The sequence below is a fragment of the Cherax quadricarinatus genome, chromosome 23 (genome assembly GCF_038502225.1).
Source record: "Cherax quadricarinatus isolate ZL_2023a chromosome 23, ASM3850222v1, whole genome shotgun sequence".
NCBI classification, from domain to species: Eukaryota; Metazoa; Arthropoda; class Malacostraca; order Decapoda; family Parastacidae; genus Cherax; species Cherax quadricarinatus.
The window spans coordinates 28,416,142-28,431,264 of NC_091314.1; the positions used below are offsets into that span (position 1 = coordinate 28,416,142).

General features: G+C 43.7%; 1 protein-coding gene across 7 annotated transcripts in view; it reads right to left on the minus strand.

The window, feature by feature from the left end:
• Positions 1 to 15,123, minus strand: part of LOC128685727 (ankyrin repeat and SAM domain-containing protein 1A) — a 368,909-nt gene that overhangs the window by 112,918 nt on the left and 240,868 nt on the right. The gene's annotated exons all lie outside the window — the stretch shown is intronic.

The window sequence follows — 15,123 nt, forward strand, 5'->3', positions numbered from 1 at the left end:
ATCAAACCTTCCTCCAATTAACGTTATATATTTATCTTAATCCTAACCATCGTATTTTAAATGAGCCTAAATTTAGTTATTATTATTTAATATTAATAAAACATTAATGTCCTAATGTTTACTTATTTTTGCTACACTACTGTAGCAACAGATTTACCACGAGGTTGTGCAAGACGACGATCACTACTGTACAACCTCAGACCACAACCTCTGTGTACACTGACATTGTTTCATTATAACAATAACTGTAATATTGGCAAGTTGATCTAGACAATGAAGCTATACGCTTCTCAAAGCCGAGGGACTCACCACCAAAACTTTCTTAAAGGCTAATGGAGCAATCACATCAGCTTTCTCTCTCCACTGCTTCTGGTGTCTCCAGTTTTAGGAACCTCTGTATTCGAATAAAGAAGCCTACGATGTACATAAGAACATAAGAACGAAGGAACACTGCAGCAGGCCTACTGGCCCATGCGAGGCAGGTCCAAGTCTCCTACCGGCTTAATGCACCCAACCTAGTTAGGTCAGGTCACCTTGACTTAAGGGAGGAACACGGCAACCGTCCTGGTAGCACAAGCTAATCAGGTCCAACTCACACCCACCCACACCCATTCATGTATTTATCCAATCTATTTTTAAAGCTACACAACGTTCTGGCCTCTATAACTGTACTTGGGAGTTTGTTCCACTCATCCACAACTCTATTACCAAACCAGTACTTTCCTATATCCTTCCTGAATCTGAATTTTACTAACTTAAAACCATTGCTGCGAGTCCTGTCTAGGCTAGATATTTTCAGCACACTATTTACATCCCCTTTATTTATTCCTGTCTTCCATTTATACACCTCAATCATATCCCCCCTAATTCTACGTCTTTCTAGAGAGTGAAGATTCAGAGCCCTTAGTCTATCCTCATAGGGAAGGTTTCTGATACATAGGATCAACTTTGTCATCCTCCTTTGTACATTTTCCAAAGCATTTATATCCATTCTGTAATACGGTGACCAAAACTGTGCAACATAATCTAAATGAGGCCTAACCAAGGATGTATAGAGTTGAAGAACAACCTGAGGACTCATATTATTTATGCTTCTTGATATAAAGCCAAGGATTCTATTAGCTTTATTGAGAACACTTATGCACTGTTGTCTTGGTTTCAGATTACTGCTAACCAGAACTCCTAAATCTTTTTCGCAATCCGTAATATTAAGATCTACATTATTTAGTTTATATGTGGCATGGTTATTGTCCTGTCCAACATTTAGAACTTTGCATTTGTCTATATTAAACTGCATCTGCCACCTCTCCGACCACTGCATCAGTCTACTCAAATCTTCCTGGAGTGCTCTAATGTCCTCGTCAGAATGAATTCGACGGCCTATTTTGGTGTCATCGGCAAACTTGCTGATGTCGCTCTTTATGCCCTCATCTATGTGGTTTATGTATATTGTGAACAGCAGGGGGCCCAACACTGACCCCTGTGGAACACCGCTCGTGACGCTTCCCCACTCTGATTTCTCCCCATTTATGTAAACTCTCTGCTGCCTATTTGTCAACCATGCCTCTATCCAGGAAAAAATTTCTCCTCCTATTCCATATGCCTTAATTTTCCTCAATAGTCTCTGATGTGGGACCCTGTCAAAAGCCTTACTGAAGTCCATGTACACAATATCATATTCATTACCATGATCTACCTCCTCAAATACCTTAGTGAAAAAAGTTAACAAATTCGTAAGGCAGGAACGCCCCTTTGTAAAACCATGCTGAGATTCGTTGATTAATTTATGCTTTTCAAGGTGGCTACGAACTGCCTCGGCAATTATTGATTCCATAAATTTTCCCACTATGGAGGTTAGGCTTATTGGTCTATAGTTTGAAGCTAAGGACCTGTCACCTGCTTTGAAAATAGGTATCACATTTGCCATTTTCCACTTATCTGGCACCATGCCAGTTTGTAGTGATATGTTGAAAAGATTAGCCAAGGGTTTGCTAAGCTCCTCTTTACATTCCTTTAGAACCCTTGCATACAGTTCATCAGGGCCTGGGGATTTGTTAGGTTTTAATTTATCTATTTGCCTAAGGACCATGTCACTTGTGACCCTAATCGTGCACAGTTTATTATTGTCCTGTTCCACATAATTTATCATTTCTGGAATATCGCTGGTATCCTCCTGTGTAAAAACTGAGAGGAAGTATGTGTTAAAACTTCTACACATTTCCTTATCACTGTCCGTGAGCTGACCCGAGGAACTTTTGAGTGGGCCTATCTTGTCCCTGATCTTACTTCTGTATACCTGAAAGAATCCTTTTGGGTTAGTCTTCGAATCTCTTGCAACTTTAACCTCAATCTCTTTTTGCTTTTCTAATTCCTTTTTTTATTTCTCTCTTTAACTGAATATATCGATTTCTTAATTGCCCCTCTCCTCTTTTGATTTGCCTATATATGCCTCTCTTTTGACCAATTAGATATTTTAATCTATTGTTCATCCATTTAGGATCATTTTTTTTATCTGATTTCCCTATTTGGAACATAATTTGACTGAGCAGCTAGAACTATGCCCTGGAAAGCGTCATATCGGCATCCATCACCACCTACCTGACCCTTAGTCAGGTCATTCCAGTTCAGCCCACCTAAGTAATTTTTCAGTCCTATGAAATCAGCCAAGCAGAAGTCAGGGACAGAGACTTGATTGCCATTATTAGGGGAATTCCATGATATATTAAAACTGAGTGATTTGTGATCACTTTCCCCAAGCTCATCATTAACCTCAAGATTATTAATTAGCAATTCCCTACTGGCAAGAACCAAGTCAAGCAGGTTATTTCCCCTAGTTGGCTCTGTCACAAACTGTTTTAAAAAACCATCCTGGATCGTATCAAGAAAGTCACCTGACTCTAAATTTCCTGTCAAATTGCTCCAGTCAATCTGTCTATAGTTGAAATCTCCCATTAGCATAACATTTTCGTTTGTAGATGCCTTACGAATTTCGTCCCATAGAAGTTTACTGCACTCCCTATCAAGATTTGGGGCCCTGTAAATCACACCCAAAATTAGTTTTTCTCGGCCCTCGAGAAGCTGTAACCAAACAGATTCAGTGGCTGACGCTTCTAATTTTATATCTTGTCTAACACAACAATTTAAATTGTCTCTTACATCGCTACTCCACCACCTTTCCTGTTGACCCTGTCAGTGTGGAATAATTTATAGCCTTGTATGTGACATTCAGAGGGCATCTCTATCTTTCAGATTGAGCCAGGTCTCTGTTATAGCAATAATATCTGTTTCCTGCACTTGCAATTAATCTTAGCTCATCTATCTTATTTCTTACACTCCTGCTATTAGTATAGTAAACCTTAAGGGAGCTAGTCCCTTGCTGCCCTCTGCTGTCCCCCTTTGTTTGCTGACCTGATCTATTGTTTTTATTTATAACTTCATGCTGAATGCCTTTTATACATTTACTGTTTCGAACTCTAGTGTTGCAACCTGCTTGTTTCCCACATACACCCATACCTCTATCTTCTATCAGTTTAAAATCATAAGCATTTCACCAATGGCCTTCTCAATCGAGTCTGCAAGTGCTACCACCCCAGCCCCAGAGAGATGTACACCATCCCTTGCATACATATGTTTGCCATAAAAGTTGTTCCAGTTGTCAATGAATGGGATTGTAAGTTCCTTGCAGTATCTGTCTAGCCAGCAATTTACACCAATTGCCCTAGACAACCATTCATTTCCTATTCCCCTTCTAGGCAAGATGCTACATATGATTGGGATCCCTCCCTTAGACTTAATGAAATCTATAGCTGACCTGTACTTATCTAGCAGCTCTTCTCTCCTACCCTTCCCAATATCTTTATTGTGGATACGTATCTCCAACCAGTGACTTCCTCAGTCCAATATAGGGAAGAACGGTTGAACATCAGAGAGACTTTAACGTAATCAATCCCTCAGTCTGGAATTGAAGTGATTAGTCCGTCATTCTTGATAAGGGTACAGTATATGTGTGGGAGAAGAAACTTATATACTGCAGACAGGCGAGGCGAAGGAGTCGTAGGCGGTGTCACCATGGTAGCACCACGTCACAACAGACTACCATCGCTAAGGTAGCGTCACAATATGAACAGAGGCTACTATCACTAAAGTACCGAAATAATAGTGAAGTCTAGTACTACTACTGCTGCTGATGTTGCTGCTTCGCTAACACATCCACTCTCTGACTTGTGTATCATTATCACTACTCCCTTCTTATTGCCCCTTCAGTCACCGTTGCACTTATACTACTACCACCACCACCACTACTTCTACCATTATACTACTTCCTCTTCTCGTTTTACAACCGACCCCCCCCACCCCGTCGTATATATACTGGCTCCCTTCCCTTTGCGCTTCTGCGTGACTAGTCAATGGTCCCAGTCGGACCATTGACTTTTTATTCCCTTATATACAGTTGTCTCCAATATAAAAATACCAATTAACTAGGATACCTCCTTCACCAACCAGTATTACCTTATCCCTAGTTATCCATACGCATGGGACCAGCTCCCTTGTATTCTAATTAGGTATTGCTTGGGTATATAAGGGATGACACAAGAGGATAATACACTGAATATAACAGGACTGCCGGAGGATAAAATCAAAATAGAAAAGGGGTTCACTTCACATAACAATCTTAGGTATAAGTTATACATGTTTACAATACCATAACTAGAGGAATTTTTACTGGGAAGGAAAGACGGAATGATACAAGTTCTGTAGGACGTCTACTCACCGGTAAGCCACCAGATGACCAGAGATCCACCTATTTGGAGCAGACTGGATCCAAAGGACAACTCTCTCATTCAATCCTCTCCCGTTTTCACTACGTCCTTCAGAAAGTAATTCCCGGGGAAACAGTGTCTACACTTGACTCCTCCTAGGTGAGCAAACACCAGGTACCCGTCAAGGGCGGTACCGTCTTCCTTCAACACCTACAAGACAAAGCCAGTACACGAGCAGTGTCTGGTGGGTCCTACAGCTGCCTACCCGAAATATAATCCTGTTTCTCGACCCAGTCTTGAAAAGGTGGTCTGAAAAGGTTCTATATATTACATAACCAACCACTACCACTATTCCTACCATAACTACTAGCACTATCCCTACCATAACCACTACCCCTATTCCTGCCATAACTACTAGCACTATCCCTACCATTACTATCCCTTCCATAACTACTACCACTATCCCCACCATAACTACTATCCCTACCATAACTACTAGCACTATCCCTACCATAGCGACTACTATCCCTACAATAACTACTACTACTATCCCTACCATAACTCCTATCCCTACCATTACTACTATCCCTACCATAACCAACCACCAACACCATCCCTACCATAATCAAGCACCAACATTACCTTCATAATCAACCGCCTTTTAACGTTAAAGAGGGAGGGAAGAGGGGGAAAGGTAAAGGGAGACGGGAGGTAGGCAAGAGGTGAGGGGAGAGAGGAGAGGATATAAAGGTGAGGGGGGGTGAAGGATTAAGGGGAGGGGGTGAAGTCACCTGAGCCGCTGTACAAACAACCATTAAGTTGCCACCTGTGACGCCCCACCCACCCTAAGTGGCCCTCACCACCTGCACGTGTGCCAGTCCTCCACTATAAGTGTACCCCTCGTCCACCACAGGCAGGTATACCCCTCGTCCACCACAGGCAGGTATACACCTAGTCCACCACAGGCAGGTATACCCCTCGTCCACCACAGGCAGGTATACACCTAGTCCACCACAGGCAGGTATACACCTCGTCCACCACAGGCAGGTATACACCTAGTCCACCACAGGCAAGTATACACCTCGTCCACCACAGGCAAGTATACACCTCGTCCACCACAGGCAGGTATACACCTAGTCCACCACAGGCAAGTATACACCTCGTCCACCACAGGCAAGTATACACCTCGTCCACCACAGGCAGGTATACACCTCGTCCACCACAGGCAGGTATACACCTCGTCCACCACAGGCAGGTATACACCTCGTCCACCACAGGCAGGTATACACCTCGTCCACCACAGGCAGGTATACACCTCGTCCACCACAGGCAAGTATACACCTCGTCCACCACAGGCAGGTATACACCTCGTCCACCACAGGCAGGTATACACCTCGTCCACCACAGGCAAGTATACACCTCGTCCACCACAGGCAAGTATACAGCTCGTCCAACACAGGCAGGTATACCCATCGTCCACCACAAGAGGTATACACCTCGTCCACCACAGGCAGGTATACACCTCGTCCACCACAGGCAGGTATACACCTCGTCCACCACAGGCAGGTATACACCTCGTCCACCACAGGCAGGTATACACCTCGTCCACCACAGGCAGGTATACACCTCGTCCACCACAGGCAGGTATACACCTCGTCCACCACAGGCAGGTAGACACCTCGTCCACCACAGGCAGGTATACACCTCGTCCACCACAGGCAGGTATACACCTCGTCCACCACAGGCAGGTATACACCTCGTCCACCACAGGCATGTATACACCTCGTCCACCACAGGCAGGTATACACCTCGTCCACCACAGGCAGGTATACACCTCGTCCACCACAGGCAGGTATACACCTCGTCCACCACAGGCAAGTATACAGCTCGTCCAACACAGGCAGGTATACCCATCGTCCACCACAAGAGGTATACCCCTCTTCCGCCACAGGCAGATATACACCTCGTCCAGAAGTATATACCTCATCCACCACAGGCAAGTATACACCTCGTCCACCACAGGCAAGTATACACCTCGTCCACCACAGGCAGGTATACACCTCGTCCACCACAGGCAAGTATACACCTCGTCCACCACAGGCAAGTATACACCTCGTCCACCACAGGCAGGTATACACCTCGTCCACCACAGGCAAGTATACACCTCGTCCACCACAGGCAGGTATACACCTCGTCCACCACAGGCAAGTATACACCTCGTCCACCACAGGTATATACCTCATCCACCACAGGTATATACCTCATCCACCACAGGTATATACCTCATCCACCACAGGTATATACCTCATCCACCACAGGTATACACCTCATCCACCACAGGTATATACCTCATCCACCACAGGTATACACCTCATCCACCAAAGGTATATACCTCATCCACCACAGGTATACACCTCATCCACCACAGGTATACACCTCATCCACCACAGGTATATACCTCATCCACCACAGGTATATACCTCATCCACCACAGGTATATACCTCATCCACCACAGGTATACACCTTATCCACCAAAGGTACACACCTCATCCACCACAGGCAGGTATACCTCATCCACCACAGGTATACACCTCATCCACCACAGGTATATACCTCATCCACCACAGGTATACACCTCATCCACCACAGGTATACACCTCATCCACCACAGGTACACACCTCATCCACCACAGGCATACACCTCATCCACCACAGGTATATAATCCACCACAGGTTTGACTTCTCTGGTCGTCGCTAAGTGACATTAAACTGCGAGGGTAAGAATTAACCGGTGTGTAGACCAGTTACTTTAAAGTTAACCCGAGGATGAGCACTTCTCCTTTCATCCATAGAAGACGCCATTAATTATATATGTAAGGAATGAAAAGCGCCGGGCTACTCTTACTTCTATCCCCCCCTCCCCCCCCCCCAAAAAAAAAAAAAAAACACGAGTTTTTGAACAAGTTCGAGAAAGTATAGAGTGCAGAATATAAGATATAATTTTACAGCGGACAAGAGAATTTTTGTTGAAGATAAAGATGGAAGCTGTGATGCAGAGTAAGAGACTGATGTTAGATAAAAGGACACAAGTGCAACTAATGCGACATTTTATTGTGGCAACGTTTCGCTCTCCAAGAGGTTTATCAAGCAGTTACGACGTGAATAAGCTCCTTGTGTCCTTTAACCTAACATATTGCCACTAATTCTACCAACATCATTACAAAAATACTGGTGATGGGTCAAGACTAGCGAGCAGCCACAAGTAACATGGTTTATACCCAGGTTTCCTCTAGTCGCTTCCTGGGGTCACCGACCCCGCAGCCTCTCACCAACACCAGGCCCAGTATTTATTGTATTTAAATGGTTCTCCCAGCATTAAAGAATAAAAGTAACAATACCGTAGCTTAAACAAATCACGTCTTACAATATCGTCCCCTAAACGAGTCACAATTCACAATACCGTGGCTTAAACAATTCCCAACAAATCCACAATTTGCAAATTAAATTTCAAACGACGTCGCGTTAACTTCCCTCTCCAAATTCTAGATTAATTATATTGTAAATTGTTGAACACACCCACGAATGTACTTGCAACTGTGAAAATAAACACGCATACACTTACAACGGTGAAAAACACGAATGCACTTACAACGGTGAAAAACGCGAATGCACTTACAACGGTGAAAAACGCGAATGCACTTACAACGGTGAAAAACGCGAATGCACTTACAACGGTGAAAAACAAACGCGAATGCACTTACAACGGTGAAAAACGCGGATACACTTACAACGGTGAAAAACAAACGCGAATGCACTGACAACTGAAGAACGTGAATGCATTACAACGGTGAAAAACAAACGAATGCACTTACAACGGTGAACAATAAAAGACTACTACTTGCAAGACAACAATAAAAAAAATTATTCTGCAGGAAGATGTAAACTGAACAACGGAAGTGATAAACAGATCACAAGATTTAACTCTGAAACGGCAGACGAAGAAACAGTGTGGTAAGCGCTAGACCTGTAGGCGTCATACAAATATAATGGCACTGGAAGAACGTGAGTAAGCAAGACTGAAGACACGGGAAATGTCTTCAAGGAAGACAAAAGATACAACTTAACAAAAGTAGTATACTTGCCGTATTTTCCGGCATATAAGGCGCAAGATAGATGTATCAAAATGATAAACCAGTGATCATATTCAAGGGGTTAATGACCCCTGACGCTTTACGCTAAAGTGTAACCCAAAGCCTACCCTTGACTGACCGTGAGCATATAAGGCGCAGGCTGATTTTCCAAGACTTTGTGGGGAAAATAGGCGCGCCTTATATGCTGGAAAATACGGTAAATATCACGTGATCCATCATCGATATCTCGGGGTGGTGATAAACAGCAATTTAATTTATAGTTACATGATAAAAACTGTGCAACTCCAGCAGTGTGTATATACACACACAGGAGAGGTGTGCACCTCTCTGGATACACACTGAAAAATATTTATCAGTGTATGAGGAGAGTTTAATGTGTGTTATGAATTATAAACACTGGTTAGTGTGGAGGTGACAACAAGCAGCCGTAATGAACATAATGTAGTGGACAGATTTCAGTTCACTCGAGCAACCAACCATGCAACTGAAGCATTAACAAAGTATAACATACAACCAAGTGATTCCTGAGAAAAATACTAATTCCAGAGCTAAAAAAAAATATTAATTACATAGAAAAGAAATATTAGTTACATAAAAACGAAATATTAATTACAAATAAAAGAAATATTAAACAGAAAAGTAATATTAATTACACAAAAGTAATATTTACACGGATATATTACACAGAAAAGTAATATTATTTACACAAATATTAATTACACATAAAAGTAATATTAATTCCGAAGATAAAAAAAATTATTCCAAAGAAATATTAATTTAAATGGTTAACAATATTAATTCAAAAGACAAGAAATAATTTCCAAAAATAAACATTAATGAGAAAGATCAGAATCTTTTACCACAAAGATACTGAAACAATCCCAAAAACAAATATTTCCAAACATGTCGAAAATTAATTCCCAAGACATTAATTCTGAAGAAACATTAATTCCAAAGACAAATTCACTAATTACAAACGCAAAATATATTAATGTCAAAGAAAAATATTTATTTTCTTTGGACAGGAATATTTATGTCCAGAGAGAATAAGTATTAATTCAAAAAAATAAGAAATATTTATTACAAAGATGAGAAAAATGAGTGAGGAAGCAAGACTGAGACACCGGAAATGTCTCCTGGGAAGACAAAAGATATAACTTAAAAGTAAAATATAACAAAGGCTATACTGGACGAGATAGAGAGAGAGAGAGAGAGAGAGAGAGAGAGAGAGAGAGAGAGAGAGAGAGAGAGAGAGAGAGAGAGAGAGAGAGAGAGAGAGAGAGAGAGAGAGAGAGAGAGAGAGAGAGATTTAATTATAATCAAAAAGAAGCGCTAAGCCACAAGGGCTATACAGCAGAGAGAGAGAGAGAGAGAGAGAGAGAGAGAGAGAGAGAGAGAGAGAGCCTTCTTGGTAGTAACCCACCACCAGGTTCTACTTGCAACTTGAGTATAAAAAAATACTTCATGAAGTAGGGTAGAAAATATCTGATCACGGTGTTTGCAGTTTAACTGGGAAATGTAAACAATGCCAGGACTTCTTACAGAACGGTAGAACTCTTGAGCCCACGGTAAGCTAGTTCTAAAACTGGACTACTTGTTACAAGAGTCTTACATGAATTCTAAGTCAACCCGTTCGTAGATTTCTATACAATCGTGTTATGACGATATTCGTGGATTATAGGACTAGTATAGAAGGGAACATTACGTGCATAAGCTCTTCTAATACAGCTAAATATGAAAATTACAAGCAAACATACTGTTACAACATTCATTCACATTCATTGGATTTTCAACCCGGTGGCCGAATTTATTGGTCAGCATCATTCATGCAGCTAGTGAACATACCGCTAGAACAGCAGCATATTGTATTCGTTGATTCATTCACTCACTCACTCTCATACATACACACAGGCACAGAATGCAGTCAATTCATGCACCTTGCCACCGGAACTTCCCCCTTATCAGTTGCTTATTTATCTGAGGTAAAAAGTGGCTGAGAGAGAGCGTGGCAGGTATCAATTTCCCAGCACAACACTGCGCCCAATCAACTCTGTGAAAGACCCACCACACTGATAACAGCGCCGCTCCACACGGCTGGCAGCACGTGGTAAAACTTTGTAGCAGAGGCAGCATGAGAATGATAGTGAGGCAGCATGAGGATGATAGTGAGGCAGCATGAGGATGATAGTGAGGCAGCATGAGGATGATAGTGAGGCAGCATGAGGATGGCAGTGAGGTAGCATGAGGATGATAGTGAGGCAGCATGAGGATGATAGGCAGCATGAGGAAGATAGGCAGCATGGGGAAAATGAGTGAGGCAGCATAAGGATGATAGTGAGGCAGCATGAGGATTATAGTGAGGCAGCATGAGGAAGACAGTGAGGTAGCATGAGGATGATAGTGAGGCAGCATGAGGACGATAGTGAGGCATGAGGATGATAGTGAGGCAGCATGAGGATGACAGTGAGGCAGCATGAGGATGACAGTGAGGCAGCATGAGGAAGACAGTGAGGTAGCATGAGGATGATAGTGAGGCAGCATGAGGAAGATAGTGAGGCAGCATGAGGATGATAGTGAGTAGCATGAAGATGATGACTGAGGTAGCATGACGAAGATGATTGAGGTAGCATGAGGAAGATGACTGTGATGCAGCATGAGGAAGATGACTGTGATGCAACATGAAGATGACTGTGAGGCAGCATGAGGAAGATGACTGAGGCAGCATGAGGAAGATGACTGTGAGGCAGCATGGGGAAGATGACTGTGAGGCAGCATGGGGAAGATGACTGTGAGGCAACATGAGGAAGATGACTGATGCAGCATGAGGAAGATGACTGAGGCAGCATGAGGAAGATGACTGTGAGGCAGCATGAGGAAGATGACTGAGGCAGCATGAGGAAGATGACTGTGAGGCTGCATGAGGAAAATGACTGAGGCAGCATGAGGAAGATGACTGTGAAGCAGCATGAGGAAGATGACTGTGAGGCTGCATGAGGAAGATGATTGTGATGCAGCATGAGGAAGATGACTGAGGCAGCATGAGGATGACTGTGAGGCAGCATGAGGAAGATGACTGTGAGGCAGCATGAGGATGACTGAGGCAGCATGAGGAAGATGACTGTGAGGCAGCATGAGGAAGATGACTGAGGCAGCATGAGGAAGATGACTGTGAGGCAGCATGAGGAAGATGACTGTGAAGCAGCATGAGGGAGATGACTGTGAGGCAGCATGAGGAAGATGACTGAGGCAGCATGAGGAAGATGACTGTGAGGCAGCATGAGGAAGATGACTGTGAAGCAGCATGAGGAAGATGACTGTGAGGCAGCATGAGGAAGATGATTGTGATGCAACATGAGGAAGATGACTGAGGCAGCATGAGGATGACTGTGAGGCAGCATGAGGAAGATGACTGTGAGGCAGCATGAGGAAGATGACTGTGATGCAGCATGAGGAAGATGACTGTGAGGCAGCATGAGGAAGATGACTGTGATGCAGCATGAGGAAGATGACTGTGATGCAGCATGAGGAAGATGACTGTGAGGCAGCATGAGGAAGATGACTGTGAGGCAGCATGAGGAAGATGACTGTGAGGCAGCATGAGGAAGATGACTGTGATGCAGCATGAGGAAGATGACTGTGATGCAGCATGAGGAAGATGACTGTGAGGCAGCATGAGGAAGATGACTGTGAGGCAGCATGAGGAAGATGACTGTGAGGCAGCATGAGATGACTGTGAGGCAGCATGAGGAAGATGACTGTGAGGCAGCATGAGGAAGATGACTGTGAGGCAGCATGAGGAAGATGACTGTGAGGCAGCATGAGGAAGATGACTGTGAGGCAGCATGAGGAAGATGACTGTGATGCAGCATGAGGAAGATGACTGAGGCAGCATGAGGATGATTGTGAGGCAGCATGAGGAAGATGACTGTGAGGCAGCATGAGGATGACTGAGGCAGCATGAGGAAGATGACTGTGAGGCAGCATGAGGAAGATGACTGAGGCAGCATGAGGAAGATGACTGTGAGGCAGCATGAGGAAGATGATTGTGATGCAGCATGAGGAAGATGACTGAGGCAGCATGAGGATGATTGTGAGGCAGCATGAGGAAGATGACTGTGAGGCAGCATGAGGATGACTGAGGCAGCATGAGGAAGATGACTGTGAGGCACCATGAGGAAGATGACTGAGGCAGCATGAGGAAGATGACTGTGAGGCAGCATGAGGAAGATGACTGTGAAGCAGCATGAGGGAGATGACTGTGAGGCAGCATGAGGAAGATGACTGAGGCAGCATGAGGAAGATGACTGTGAGGCAGCATGAGGAAGATGACTGAAGCAGCATGAGGAAGATGACTGTGAGGCAGCATGAGGAAGATGATTGTGATGCAACATGAGGAAGATGACTGAGGCAGCATGAGGATGACTGTGAGGCAGCATGAGGAAGATGACTGTGAGGCAGCATGAGGAAGATGACTGTGATGCAGCATGAGGAAGATGACTGTGAGGCAGCATGAGGAAGATGACTGTGATGCAGCATGAGGAAGATGACTGTGATGCAGCATGAGGAAGATGACTGTGAGGCAGCATGAGGAAGATGGCTGTGAGGCAGCATGAGGAAGATGACTGTGAGGCAGCATGAGGAAGATGACTGTGATGCAGCATGAGGAAGATGACTGTGATGCAGCATGAGGAAGATGACTGTGAGGCAGCATGAGGAAGATGACTGTGAGGCAGCATGAGGAAGATGACTGTGAGGCAGCATGAGATGACTGTGAGGCAGCATGAGGAAGATGACTGTGAGGCAGCATGAGGAAGATGACTGAGGCAGCATGAGGAAGATGACTGTGAGGCAGCATGAGGAAGATGACTGTGAGGCAGCATGAGGAAGATGACTGTGAGGCAGCATGAGGAAGATGACTGTGAGGCAGCATGAGGAAGATGACTGTGAGGCAGCATGAGGAAGATGACTGTGATGCAGCATGAGGAAGATGACTGTGAGGCAGCATGAGGAAGATGACTGAGGCAGCATGAGGATGACTGTGAGGCAGCATGAGGAAGATGACTGAGGCAGCATGAGGAAGATGAGACAATACTCTCTCACCAGGTGTTCATGAAGTTTTTACTAGGAGTCATCCTTCCGTCTCTCTCATTCACACAACTTCCTTCCTTCCTTCCGTCCATTACAATCTTCCCTTTCCTTCTTCCCCACACCCTCCACCCCAGTCCCTTTCTGCCTCCCTCTCTCTACCCCAAGCATCTCCATCTCCATATATATATATATATATATATATATATATATATATATATATATATATATATATATATATATATATATATATATATATATATATATATATCATGCACACACACACACAATGTTCCAGAGATGGGACACAGCAACAAGGGGTCACAATTGGAGTTGAAGATTCAGATGAATCACAGTGATGTTATGAAGTATTTCTTCAGACACAGAGTTGTCAGGAAGTGTAATAGTCTGGGAAGTGATGTAGTGGAGGCACGATCCATGCACAGCTTTAAGATGTATGATAAAACTCATGGAGCAGGAAAAGTGACCTAGTAGCGACCAGTGAAGAGGCGGGGGCCAGGAGTTGTGACTCGACCCTGTAATCACAACTAGGTGAGTACAGAGTAATGACGACTCGACCCCTGCAACCACGAGTGGGTGAGTACACCCGCCCATCCACTACTGTTGTCGCTGGCGTCCCAGAGGAAGCTAAAACATTTTCCTCCTATTTCTTGTAGATTAATGAATAGGTCGAGAGCAAAATAAATATAATGAATGGTTCTAAAGTGAGAATTGGTGTGTGTGTTGTAGGGAGGGAGGGATACCTGTGATCAGATTCCATAGTTCTACCCTCGCACATCGCTCTGAGATCAGGATTTTCACCTCACTCAGGTTGTTAGTGTTGGCGGTCTACATGGTCATCACAGCCTGGTTCATATGACATTTGGCCAAGGTATGAATCCAGTTTCCTCTTAAAAATGTCTACATTTGTTCCACTTAAATAGTTCTGAAACATGGACATTGATATAGTGTTCTGTTATTGTGCACAAGGAGCCCCTGCTCTTCATTGGGTCTATTTTATACTACCTCCCAAATGTCTCACCCCAGTATTTTATGGTAGTACGTATATACAGTGTGTTATATATATATATATATATATATATATATATATATATATATATATATA